The sequence below is a fragment of the Protobothrops mucrosquamatus genome, unplaced genomic scaffold (assembly GCF_001527695.2).
Source record: "Protobothrops mucrosquamatus isolate PMUCROS unplaced genomic scaffold, P.Mucros_1.0 scaffold81, whole genome shotgun sequence".
NCBI lineage: Eukaryota > Metazoa > Chordata > Lepidosauria > Squamata > Viperidae > Protobothrops > Protobothrops mucrosquamatus.
The window spans coordinates 827,553-839,075 of record NW_015386458.1 but is presented as its reverse complement, the minus strand read 5'-3'; positions in this window follow the sequence as shown (position 1 = coordinate 839,075).

Here is an 11,523-nt window from a genome sequence, read left to right as displayed (position 1 = left end):
TTCTCTCCCTCCCTCCCTCTCCCTCCCTCTCCCTCCCTCCCTCTCTCCCTTTCTCTCCTTCCCTCCCTCCCCACCAGATTTGGTCCCCTTCTGCTGAGTTCCAGAGAGTCATCATGCAGATGGATAGACAGATGGACAGCCCTTCTTTACAGAATTTTTTTCCCAAACTTCTGCCGGGCTGGGAAAAAAATGAAAAGAAGGTGTCAACGAGAACATGGTTGTGTGGGTCTGACCTGCTAAAGTGGCCCTTGAGTGGGACGAATGTGTCACACAACGCAGTGAGCAATACAGTAAGGAGGGTTTCGTTTTAACATTTTTCTGTCCAATGACTTTTGAATACAGAGTCAGCCTAAGATGCTGACCTAGAAACCAGGAGACAGTGAGTTATAGTCTGACTTTAGGCATGAAACCTATCAGGTTGACTTTGCGCCAATCATCAGCAGATATGAGTTCTAATCCCTCCCTAGGCATGAGAGCCAGCTGGATGACTTTGAGCTAATCACTAGGAGATGGTGAGTTCTAGTCTTGCCTTAGGCATGAAAGCTGGCTGGGCGACTTTGGATCAATAACCAAGAGATGGTGAGTTCTAGCTCCACTTTAGGCATAAAGCCAGCTGAATGACTTTGGGCCAATCACCAGGAGATTGTGAGTTCTGGTTCTGCCTTAGACATGGAAGCTGGCTGGGTGATTTGAGTCAATCACCAAGAGATGGGGAGTTCTAGTCTCGCCTTAGGCATGAAAGCCGGCTGGGTGACTTTGGGCCAGTCTCTCTCTCTTAATCCAGCCCACCTCACAATGTTGTTGTAATGGGGACTATTTGGTATGTTTGCCATCTGAAGTTATTTAGAAAGTCATAAAGACAGGATAAAAAGCAAAGGAAGGAAGGAAGGAAGGAAGGAAGGAAGGAAGGAAGGAAGGAAGGAAGGAAGGAAACAGTGAATCCTAAGAGACATTGAAGGTCTTCTCATCCTACCTCCTGCCCAGGACAGGAATGCTCTGGCTATTCTCAAAAACCAGTTGTCCAACTTTTGAAAGCCTCCAGTGATAGAAGCCCACCATGACTTCTACTGATTCAAAGCTCTCACAGTTGGGAGATTCCTCTTTGTTTGGTGTTTGGACGTCCATATTTTGGTTCTTGTCCTACCTTCAGGTGTTCTGGAGAACAAAGCCACAGCTTCTACCTTCTATTAGTCCTTCAAGGATTGGAAAACAATAATAATGATAAAGTTGGAAGGGACCTTGGAGGTGATCTAGTCCAACCCCCTGCTCAGGCAGGAAACCCTACACCATTTCGGACAAATGGCTGTCCAGTCTCTTCTTAAAAACCTCCAGTGTTGGAGGAGCATTCACCGCTTCTGGAGGCAGGTTGTTCCACTGGTTAATTGTTCTGTCAGGAAGTTTCTCCTTAGTTCTAGGTTGCTTCTCTCTTTGGTTAGTTTCCACCAGTTGCTTCTTCTCCTGCCTTCAGGTGCCTTGGAAAATAGCTTGACTCCCTCTTCTTTGGGACAGCCCCTGAGATACTGGAAGGCTGCTATCATGTCCCCCCTCGTCCTTCTCTTCGTTAAACTAGACATACCCAATTCCAGCAACCGTTCCTTATATGTTTTAGCCTCCAGTCCCCTAATCATCTTTGTTGCTCTTCTCTGTACTCTTTCTAGAGTCTCAACATCATTTTTACATCGTGGTGACCAAAACTGGATGCCGTATTCCAAGTGTGGCCTTACCAAGGCCTTGTAAAGTGGTATTAACACTTCACGTGATCTTGATTCTATCCCTCTGTTAATGCAGCCCAGCACTGTGTTGCCTTTTTTGGCAGCTGCAGTACACGGCTGGCTCATATTTAAGTGATTGTCCACTAGGACTCCGAGGTCCCTCTCACAGTTACTACTATTGAGCAAGGTACCCCCTATACTATACCTGTGCATTTGGGTTTTCTTGCCTAAATGTAGAACCTTACTTTTTTCACCATTGAATTTCATTTTGTTAGATAGCGCCCCGTGTTCAAGTCTGTCCAGATCCACTTCAAAAGTCCATCCTCTCTTTTTTGCGCTAAACATACCCATACCCTTTGATCATTCTTGGTAGGATGTAGCTTCCAAGTCGTTCTCCATCTTTATCATCATTTACCGGTGTCTTTGATCAACCGTGACTCTTCGTTGTCCCCTATTTCGCAATATCTTCGGCTCCATCGATGGTGAAGCCGAGTCAAAATTAATATGATCTTCAAAACTTAGTAAGATGCGGACCCAAATTCCCTATTGGCGATGATTATATTTGATTTTTTTTTTTGAACCGAGAGATGGCATGCTTGGAAGATAAATCTTTTTTTTCCCCCGTTGTCATGGCAACCGGCCATTTCCCCCCTCCCCTCCAAAACACATCCTGTTTTAATTTATTTCCCCCTCCTCCTGGGTTATTTTTATTATTGTTATTGCTATCTCTTTTTTGGCATCCTGAACTTTGGATTGCTATGGTAACATCTGAGACAGATTTTATTTCCCTGTCACTGGCAATTGATTCTTATTTTGCCGTTTTTGGGGAAGGATGAGAGGCCACAAAACTCAGCCTACCAGCCACATTGCTCCTGAAGTTTCGTGAGAAGCTTTTGTAAAACCTAAATTAGACACCCTCTTGTGTTTTTATTATTTATTTACTAACACCATTCTCACTAGAAGCGGGTAGTTCTCGATTTAGAATAATTCATTTAGCGACCATTCAAAGTCGCTAAAAAAAGTGATTTGGGACCGTTTTTGCAGGAACTGGGCAGGGCTAGTCTAGTGAAGAGAAGGACCAGGGGTGACATGACAGCAGTCTTCCAATATTTGAGGGGGGCTGTCCCAAAGAAGAGGGGGGTCAAGCTATTCTCCAAAGCACCTGAAAGCAGGACAAGAAGCAACGGATGGAAACTCATCAAGGAGAGAAGCAACCCGGAACTAAGGAGAAACTTCCTGACAGTTAGAACAATTAACCAGTGGAACAACCTGCCTCCAGAAGCGGAGAATGCTCCATCACTGGAGGTTGTTAAGAAGAGACTGGACAGCCATTTGTCAGAAATGGTGTAAGGTTTCCTGCCTGAATGGGGGGGTTGGACTAGATGACCTCCAAGGTCCCTTCAAACTCTGTTATTCTATTCTATTCTATTCTATTCTATTCCATTCCATTCCATTCTATTCTATTCTATTCTATTCTATTCTCACACCATTGCAGTATCTCCATGGTCACATAATCAGTGTTGTTTTTCCCCCCAATGCCCTTGTAACTTAGAACAGTCACTAAATGAACTGGAAGTCGAGAACTTCCTGTATTGATTAACATTTCATCCTGGCTCGATTGCTTTATATGGAACTAAAAGGCAGCAAATCCTGCTGGGGTGGGAAAACATTTTCCTGCTTCTCTTTGTTTCGTTTTGTTTTTTTGGGGGGGAGAGAGGATGGTTTTTTTATCTGTATCAGCCATATTGTGTATAACACATAATATTGTCTTACTTTGACATGTCTGCTCTGAATGATCCCCTTTTGTGACCTTCTGACAAACAAAATCAACGGGGGGAACCAAATTCACTTAACAACTTTGTTACTAACTTAAGAACTGCAGTGATTTACTTAACAACAGTGGTAAGAATGGTCGTAAAATGGGGCAAAACTCACGTAACATATGTCTCACTTAACCACAGAAATTGCGATCATAAGTTGAGGACTAGTTGTATTCCAGGCAGGACAAAATCAGGCTGAATCAAAATGGCTTGTGCACCAGAATATCTGATGGTTTTCACTGTCTGTCTCTGTGTGTGAGCGTAGGTGTGTCTGTGCGTACTTTGTGATCTCGTGGGGGACAGGCTATAAAGCCCTGACGAAGATTAATTGCTTTATGGACACTGAGGCCATTAGCAGATGGTGGAGATAACAATTTTATTTCTTTTCAGCTTTTCTTTGACATACGATGTCTCTGAAGGGTAGACAAATGCAGCCTAGAGATTGTCAAATGTAAACTTATATTCCTCTAAATTAGCGCCCGGAGTTATAATTTTCCATATATCAGGCAAAGCATCAAACATGCTGAAAAACAGCCAATTGTTAAAAACATAGGTAGCCCTTGACTTTTTGCAGCCCAAAATTTCAGCTGATAAGCGAAACTGAAGTTGTTAAGTGAATTGTGCCCCACTTTACAACTTTCCTTGCCACAGTTGTTAAGTTAGTAACGTGGTTGTTAAGTGAAACTGGCTTCCCCATTGACTTTGCTTGTCAGAAGGTCGCAAAAGGGAATCACAAGACCCCGGGTCACTTGCCAAGCATTTTGATCACATGACCATGGGGATGCTGCAATGGTCGTAAGTGTGAAAAATGGTCATAAGTTACTTTTTTCAGTGTTGTAACTTTGAACGGTCACTAAGTGAACTGTCGTAAGTTGAGGACTACCTGTAATCCTGAACTCCTAAGCTTATGCTTCATCTTTCTTTTTAATGCAGTAAAATGTCAAGGCAGTTTCTAAATACCTTACAGACAAAATATTGATAACGCATGCGTGGGTGCCTATGCAAATATAATAAGACATATTTTGCTAAGTGCCTGAATTTTGTATAAGGTTGTATATCAGTAATGAAAGTATTAAAATTTTAGCCTTAAAAATTTAAACCATTAGGAAAAAAAATAAGGAGGCAGGAACCTCTAGAAACTGCAAGTTTGCTTTTTTTAATTTTAAGGACCCAGTTGTAGCCACTCTGTTCCTCTTTGTTGAATGGAATAGAATAGAATAGAATAGAATAGAATAGAATAGAATAGAATAGAATAGAATGGAATGGAATGGAGCAGAGTGGAACGGAACGGAACGGAACGGAACAGAACAGAACAGAACAGAACAGAACAGAACAGAACAGAATAGAGCGGGGGTGTCAAAAACTCAATTTCATTGAGGGCCACATCAGCATTGCAGTTGCCCTCAGGGGTGGGTGTGGCCAGGGTGGGTGCGGCCTACTGGGTGGGCGTGGATGGAGTGGGTGTGGCCTACTGGGTGGGCGTGGCCAGCTCTACATCGTTCGCGTCAAGGGTGCCTGTGGGGGCCTGGGCAGGAGTGGGACAGATCTGAGGGTCTCTGGCAGAAGGGGGTGGGACCGGGGCAAGCGCCAAGGCATGGTCCATTTCTTCATTCCTCACAAAGGGTGACACCTCCCCAGCAGGCACCCACCCAGGGGGCGGGGCCGACACGGCAGGGGCTGCTTCCTCGCTGTTTCCAGACGGCCTTGTGGAGCTAAGACTGAATGCATTTCAGCATAGATGGCCACCACAAAATTGTACATTGGCTCCTGGCCGGCCTGGGCCAGGGCCAAGGCAGCGGGGGCCGTTCCCTCACTGTTTCCAGGATGGCTTCGTGGGCCACATGAAACCACTTTGCGGGCCGCATCCAGCCCCCGGGCCTTGTGTTTGACATGTCTGGAATAGAGAATAGAACAGAACAATAGAGAATAGAGAATAGACTACAGAATAGAATGGAATGGAACGGAACAGAACAGAACAGAACAGAGCTGGAAGGGACCTTGGAGGTCTTCTAGCCCCTGCTTAAGCAGGAGACCCTATACAATTCCAGACAATTGACTGTCCACTCTCTTCTTAAAAACCTCCAGTGATGAAACCCCTACAACTTCTAAAGGCAAGCAGTTCCACTGGTTAATTTTCCTCACTGTTAGGAAGTTTCTCCTTAATTCCAGGTTGCTTCTCTCTTTGATTAGTTTCCATCCGTTGTTTCTTGTTGTGCCTTTTGGTGCTTTGGAAAATAAGTTGTGGCAGCCCCTCAAATACTGGAAGACTGCTATCATGTCACACACACACACACACACACACACACACACAGTCTTTCTTTGCTCTAGACTGGCCAAACCCACATCCTGCAACCGTTCTTCATATGTTTTTGTCTCCAGGCCTTTTGATCATCTTAGTTGCTCTAAGTTGCTTGGTGTGACCATCCTTTGATTTGCACTCATCTCAAAGGGGGTCAATGGTTAAGTTCTCTTGCATGCATTTGGGATGGATTGTGAAAAGCCACACCGTTGTCCCCTTTCATTTTGTCTCAAAACGGGGACTCGGCGGCTCAGTGCAAAGGCCCCATCCTCTCTGCGTGTAAACGTGCACACCTGGGTGTTCCTCTCCAGCTTTCCTCTCAGTCGTACACTTCTTCTCGTTGCACACGAGTCCAGATGGCACTTTCCAGAAACAGAAATGAACGCCAACGTGAAGCCTTTGCAAATTTAGAACAGGATTAAGCATGCTTCTTAAAGATCCTGGGGGCTGCTGAAGGTTTCTTCGGATCGAGAGAATCTCAAGGGATCCAGCTTGGCTTTGAAGGGGAGCAGTAATGCTGTCAGTCTTGGCTGGTGGTCTTTCAAGGAGACTGGGGGGTCAAGGAAGAGAGAATCAGGAGATCTTCCTCAAAGATTTGGTGTCTCTTGGATTGCCTCTGCCTTACTCCCAGAGGGGAGGGAGGGAGGGAGGGAGAGAGAGGGAGAGAGAGAGAGAGAGAGAGAGAGAGAGAGAGAGAGAGAGGCCCAGAGTCATCCAGTTGGCTGAAAGGCCATAGGGAGGTCTCAAACTCAAGTTTTCTTGCTCCTAGTTCAGTGCCTTAATCACCAGACCAATGTTTCTCAAACTTGACAATTTTAAGATGTGTGGACTTCAACTCCCAGAATTCCCTAAGCAGCATGCTATAGAGCAGTGATGGCGAACCTTTTAGAGACCGAGTGCCCAAACTGCAACCCAAAACCCACTTATGCATCGTCGGGTGCCGGGTGGGTGTGGCCCATTGGGTGGGCGTGGCCCATTGGGTGTGGCCCACTGGATGGGCGTGGCTGCAGTAGTAACGGCAGACTGGGTGGGACTAAAAAGTTCAATCAATCAATTCCAACTTTGCAAGATCTTTTTTTTGCCCGCGAGAAGTTGAAATTGACTGATTGATTGAACCTTTTTTTTTTTTTGCACACGGCGGTGGAGGCCTAAAGCGAAAAGGTTTTATAAAACCCAGCTGAAGGCCTAGGACTGGGGTGACGGCGCGCGTGCCCACAGAGAGGGCTCTGAGTGCCGCCTCTGGCACCCGTGCCATAGGTTCGCCACCACTGCTATAGAGTTCAATTCCCAGAATTCCCCAGCCAATATACATCAATTTCAGATCCCAGAATCCCCCAACCAGCACATATAAACTTCAACTCCCAGAATTCCCTCACAATCATGCTGGTTGGGTGATTTCTGGCAGTGGAAGCCAACACAGTGTATCTTAAAGTTGCCAAGTTTGAGAACACGGTTCTAGACCCAATTCTAGGCTATCGATAACAACAACCTTGTTTCTTGCTGAAGGGGTTATAAATTGCAAATGGAACAAATAACAAACTAGGTTTATAGGGAAGAAGTGAAGCGGACTGAAATAAGTCCACCCAACTGCAGACACAATCAAAATAGCAATAGCACTTAGACTTTTATACCACTTCACAGTGCTTTACAGCCCTCTCTAAGCAGTTTACAGAGTCATCATATCTCCCCCAACAATCTGGGTCCTCATTTAGATTCAGACAGACAGACAGACAGACAGACAGACAGACAGACAGACAGACAGATAGATAGAGATGATAGATATACAGACAGACAGACAGACAGACAGACAGACAGATAGATAGATAGATAGATAGATGAGAGAGAGATGAGAGATGAGAGATGATAGAAGATAGATTAGAGAGATAGAGAGATAGATGATAGATAGATAGATAGACAGACAGACAGACAGACAGACAGACAGACAGACAGACAGATAGATAGATAGATAGATATAGAAAGAGATTGAAATAGAGAGAGAGAGAGAGAGACACAGACAGACAGATAGATAGATAGATAGATAGATAGGTGTAAACAGACAGACAGACAGTGTCTGTCTGTCTGTCTGTCTGTCTGTCTGTCTGTCTATCTCAGATAGATAGATAGATAGATGAGAGAGAGATGAGAGATGAGAGATGATAGAAGATAGATAGATTAGAGAGATAGAGAGATAGATGATAGATAGATAGATAGATAGATACATACATATAGAGAAAGATTGAAAGAGAGAGAGAGAGAGAAAGAGAGAGAGAGAGAGAGAGAGAGAGAGAGAGAGAGAGAGAGAGAGAGAGAGAGAGAGAGAGAGAGAGAGATGATAGATAGACAGACAGACAGACAGACAGACAGACAGACAGATAGATAGATAGATAGGTGTAAACAGACAGACAGACAGACAGAGACAGACAGACAGACAGACAGACAGACAGACAGACAGACAGACAGACAGACAGACAGACAGACAGACAGACAGACAGACAGACAGATAGATAGATAGGTAGATAGATCTGGGGGTTGGGGACCTCCTGGTTTGCAGAGTCAGCATATTAGCCCCAAGAATCTGGGTCCTCATTTTACCCACCTCAGAAGGACGGAAGGATGAGTCAGCCTGGAGCCCCGTCAGGATCGAACTCCTGGCAGTGGGCAGAATCAGCCCTGCAATACTGCATTGTAACCGCTGCACCACCACGGCATAATAATTTATTAAAATAAAGCTCTTAATAAAGCTAAATTAAAACCACAATCACTTGACGTGCAAAAATGGGTGACGGTGGTGAAGATGAAAGTCTAATAAGCCTCAACATAAATTTGGATACAGATTTTATTTACAGCTAGTCCTTGACTTACAACAGCTTGCTTAGAGATTATCTGAAGTTACAACAGACCTACTTACAGCTGCTACTTACAATTCAGACTATTGACTCCTCCCTTGTAGTCACATGACCAAATGTTGGGCGCTCAGCCAATTTGGCCGCATTTTCAGGAGATTGCGGCGTCCTGGGTCATAGGATCGCCTTTTACAACTTTTTTGCTGCAAAACCGGAGTTTACTTCAAATTTTCAGTAGAAAAGGCCCACAGGGAACAATGGATTCGCTTAACGATTGCAGTGTTCACTTAATGACTAAATGCGAAAGAAGATAATGAAAACATGATTACAGGTACATCACAATTCAGCCCAAAATATCTGTTCCTAAGCAAGACAGTTGTGAAGTCAGTCTTGCATCATTTTTATGACCTTTCTTGCTCTAGCTGTTAAGTGAATCACTGGTCGTTAAGTGAATCTGGCTTCCCCATTGACTTGGCTTGTCAGATGGCTGCAAAAACTGATCACGTGACCTTGGGCCCCACAGCAGCGGTCTTAAGTATGACTCAGTCGCCAAGCATCTGAATTTTGATCACATGACTATGGAGATGCTGCAATGGTCGTAAGTGTGAAAAACGGCCATAAGTCACCTTTTCAGTGCCGTTGTAACTTTGAATGGTCACTAAATGGACTGCAGTAAGTCGGGCACCATCTGTAGCAACGCACGTTCTCTCCCCAGCCAGCCCGTGAAAAGTCTGCTCAAATTATTTTATTTTGCCAATGGTTATCCCCTGTAATTTGGGCTGCTAAATTTAATCCACAAAGCCCGGTGTGTGATTTCAAAGGTATTCAAATTAAAAAAACCGCTTTCCTTTCATCCATTCCAACCTGTTAGACTCTCACTGGTTTTGTTGACGCCTTGCTCTTCTTATCCCACACTTTTCGGTGGCTGGATTTTGCTTTTTAGAAACACGTTTAGCTGAATTGCATTTAAATGCCTTGAATAAGCTGCTTGCAGCTACAATTTGTTGTTCCTGGGAATGGATCCTGCAGCAAAGATTGCTTGGAAACTGGCAGGACCATAGTAATGTGTGTTTTTTCTTCTGTGGGAAGTCAGCCCCCCCACCTGCACCCCCAGAGAAATGTTTTTGGGAATATTAAAAGGCAGACTATTATATTTCCCCAAAGGATCTTAAAGGCAGAACCCCCTCACACACACACACACACATGTCTTTCTGCCCCAAACAGAAACTAGGTCTGCAGAAATGCAGATGTGATAATCTTGTCATAAAGATTGGAGTCAGGAAGCTGGGATTAAAAAGAAAGATCCCTAGAATCAACAATCCCTTACACCAAACAAAATCCAACAGTCATCAGCCACAGCTCCAGGGAAGCAGGATATGACCTTTGGGAGATAATAGGGTTAACCCACCACCATCAGAATACCAGAAAGGCACACTCAGACTCAGGTCAAAGTTCATGCCACAGGAACAACTCCAAACAAAAGGCTCCAGAGGGTATAAAAACCCATTCCCTACATGTGCTCATTCTCTTTTCTTCCAGAGCCATCTTCATGTCTGACTCTCCTCTTCAATAAACTGCAACCTTCTTTCTAAAGCAGTCTCCATTTTGCTTATTCCCGGCTTGGACTGGCCCGTGATGAAGATTTTTTCCTTCAACACTTCTCCATGGACACTTAGCTGTAGACCCCAGTTGGCTGATCTAAGCCTTGGAACGCATGGGTGTAACACAACACACAAAGGCACACGTTGCAGGCTTAGTGGATGGTATCTGGCTGAATGGGAAACAATGATCAAGGGTCAAAGTTAAGTGGAGAAGACATAAGATCTGGACAGTAGCTATGTACAGAGAAGAGCAACAAAGATGATTAGGAGATTGGTGGATAGACACACGAAGAACAGTTGCTGGAATTGGGAATTGGAATTCTAATGAAGAGAAGGACCAGGGGAGACATGATAACAGTCTTCCAATATCTCAGGGGCTGCCCCAAAGAAGAGCGCCTGAAGGCAGGACAAGAAGCAATGGATGGAGACTAATCAAGGAGAGAAGCAACGTAGAACTAAGAAGAAACTTCCTGACAGTGAGAACAGTTAACTAGTGGAACAGCTTGCCTCCGGAAGTTGTGGGTGCTCCATCATTGGAAGTCTTTAAGAAGAGATTGGACAACCATTTGTCTCTAGGTATAGAGTTTCCTGCCTGAGCAGATTGATTGGACTAGAAGACCTTCAAGGTCCCTTCCAACTCTGTTATTCTGACTCTCAGTGTCTACTGATGAGAATCACACTCTCCTATTTCAACATCTTGACCGGGGGTTTTTCTGGGGCTCCAAGATCGAGGAGGAGGAGGAGGAGGAGGAGGAGCGGGAGGAGGAGGAGGAGGAGGAGGAGGAGGAGATGGTGGTGTTCTCTGAGCTTCGTTGTTTGCCTGCAAATGTTTCATCACCTAATTAGGTAACATTATCGGTGCTACAAGGGAGTAGAGTTTGGTCTCTGTTGATACTAGTATATGAGTGGCTTCTCCTGTGTTAATAGTCAAGGAACCACCAAGAACATTATCACTAGCACTGGCAGGACAAGCCATTTGTATATAAATAGAGACCAAAGTCCACTCTATTATAGCACTGATGATGTTACCTAGTTGGGTCATGAAATGTCTGCAAGAAAACAATCAAGCTTAGAGAGCACCAAGGACCCTATAGTCCCTGCTCCTGTTCCTCCTCCTGTTCCTCCTCCTGTTCCTCCTCCTGCTGCTGCTGCTGCTGCTGCTGCTCCTCCTCCTCCTCCTCCTCCTCTTCTTCTTCTTCTTCTTCATCTTCTTCTTCTTCTTCTTCTCCTCCTCCTCCTCCTCCTCCT